We start from the raw sequence: 2,500 nt of genomic DNA on the forward strand, positions 1-2,500 counted from the left end.
TAGGTTCACAGACACTGTGCGCTCGTTGCCATATTCTGCCAAATTTGAAACGTTGGAAGGGGCTGAGTACTTCAGAGTAATACACGATCGGCAGGTCAAGGTCTGTAGGCTGTGTATCCAGCCAGGGCACGTACTACGAGAGTGCCCTGATTTCGTATGTCATAAGTGTGGTGAGCAGGGGCATTACGCACGAGAGTGCAAAGGGAGGAGAGAGCGAGGTTGTGTTGGATGCGGGAGGGGTGTAGCGCAGTGCTCCTGTCCCCATGGGGAAGGTGCTCAGGACTGGGCATCACAGGATTTCAGCGCAAATAGTGTCGTGGAGGAGAACGAGGTGGAGGAAGCTGGGGAGGAAATTGGCATGAGTGAGCAACCCCAGGGAGAGAAGGAGGACGAAGAACAGAGGCAGCCAGAGGAGGAAGTGGAGACGGAGCCTTGTACTGAAGGAAGGGAGGCACCCAAGGATGGAGGGATAAGCTCAAGCCTAGACGATGTGGAGTTGGAGGGCGATCCACGGGGAGAGGGGGGCTCCTCTAGGGAGGTGGATACTGCAAGGGATGACTCTCGCAAACGTAAAGAGTTTGAAGAAGAACTGACGGAGGAAGAGAGGGAGAGCTTACGGATTTGGAGGTTGGAGAATAAAAGGAACATGATAATTAAGAAGAAAAAGAAGATGGATGGTTGATCATTGAGGACTAGGAGGGAGGCTGGAGTTGGTGGATGCCTTCTCTGCGGATGTGTTGTGTCTTAGGGAGACTCATTGGACTGAGCAGTGTATGGGTGAAATAAGGCAGAGATGGAATGGACAAATGTACGTGAGTAGAGGTGCTGTGCGGGCATGTGGGGTAGCTATTTTGGTAAAACATAGTTATGTCTAATTTAAATGATGTGCAGATACTGTGGGTAGAATGGGGATGTATAGGTCTAAGCAGGAGGATTTAGAGAGTGTGTTTATGAAGGATTGTGGATTTATTACTGTGGGGGAGGATGGTGGTTTGGTGCATGGGGTTTGATGTGTAAAGTTTAAGAGATATTCAGTAAAAATTTTGAAGGAATTGTTTTGAGAATGTCTTAGGTTCTACTTGATAAGGAGGTGATTTGAAACCCTCTATTCTTATGGAATTTGGTTTAACAAAGTATTGTATGCAAATGGTTGTATAATCTTGGTTTTGGTATATTCATTAATTTGGCTTTCTGATTGATTTGACAGGGGGTGAATTGTGTGCCTGCCAATGTCTAGTATTGTGTTGATTAAAATGGTTTGTGTATTTTGTTGATTACAATGGTTTGTGTATATTAAATTTGTATGTAATGTAAATGAGAATTTTGATAATAAAAAAAAATAATAATAAAAAAAAAAAAAAGTACGCCTGATCTCGCCCGATCTCGGAAGCTAAGCAGGGTCGGGCCTGGTTAGTACTTGGATGGGAGACCGCCTGGGAATACCAGGTGCTGTAAGCTTTTTGTCACTGCCTTGTGGAATTTCAACTCTTTGTCCGTTTTTTCCCACAAGGCTGAAATATGTGCCCTCGCTTTGAAATAAGTAAGCAAGGTTAGTTTGTATTTCATCCAACAATCTGTGCTACAAATTATGGCTACAGTATATGCAATTTCATCCACTTTTTGAGATTGCCTTTCGCTTACGGCCACACCGGCCTGAGTACGCCTGATCTCGTCCGATCTCGGAAGCTAAGCAGGGTCGGGCCTGGTTAGTACTTGGATGGGAGACCGCCTGGGAACACCAGGTGCTGTAAGCTTTTTGTCACTGCCTTGTGGAATTTCAACTCTTTGTCCGTTTTTTCCCACAAGGCTGAAATATGTGCCCTCGCTTTGAAATAAGTAAGCAAGGTTAGTTTGTATTTCATCCAACAATCTGTGCTACAAATTATGGCTACAGTATATGCAATTTCTTCCACTTTTTGAGTGACACAAAGATGCTTATCTAAATGGTGGAAATGCAACAGCTGTTAATCAGGCTCACTTTGACTTTACATAGTGCACCAAGAGATAGTTTCTCGCTTACGGCCACACCGGCCTGAGTACGCACCTGTTGATGGGTAATTGACGCACGTGTGAGTGATTGCGCTGAGACTGAGTGTTTGCTCTAGAGAGTTTGTGTTGGAGTTTTGAGCTTTTTGAAGTACAATTTCTTTTTTGTAAATTGATTAAGTTAGATTTATAGTTTGGGGTTGTTCCCCGGCAGCATATTGCTGTTTGGGGGACTTTCCTCCTGTCGTTATTCGGATGGATACAATGGCTTTGACCAACGCTGGAAAAAAGACTACGAACAAAGGAAACATGGATAATGGCGCTGCAGCAAGACAGGCGCAAAAATATGAAAATAATTTAACAGTGGCTGTTGAAATTATGGGAGAAGAGAAGATTACAATGATGGAGGTATTGAGAGGGATTAAAGAAGTTTGTGGACTGGTCTGCGGCTGTCGGGTCAAAGATGAAAAGCGATTTGAAGTGACGCTGTCAAGTGCGAGAGGGAAAGAAAAAC

The 2,500-nt window shown here is 44.4% G+C and overlaps 1 non-coding gene across 1 annotated transcript; it reads left to right on the forward strand.

The window, feature by feature from the left end:
* The first annotated feature begins 1,635 nt into the window (after positions 1-1,635).
* LOC118950713 lies at positions 1,636-1,754 on the forward strand. The gene has a single exon (XR_005042640.1). It is a non-coding gene; the product is annotated as a 5S ribosomal RNA (ribosomal RNA).
* The last annotated feature ends 746 nt before the right edge of the window (positions 1,755-2,500 follow it).

The sequence above is a fragment of the Oncorhynchus mykiss genome, unplaced genomic scaffold (genome assembly GCF_013265735.2).
Source record: "Oncorhynchus mykiss isolate Arlee unplaced genomic scaffold, USDA_OmykA_1.1 un_scaffold_318, whole genome shotgun sequence".
NCBI classification, from domain to species: Eukaryota; Metazoa; Chordata; class Actinopteri; order Salmoniformes; family Salmonidae; genus Oncorhynchus; species Oncorhynchus mykiss.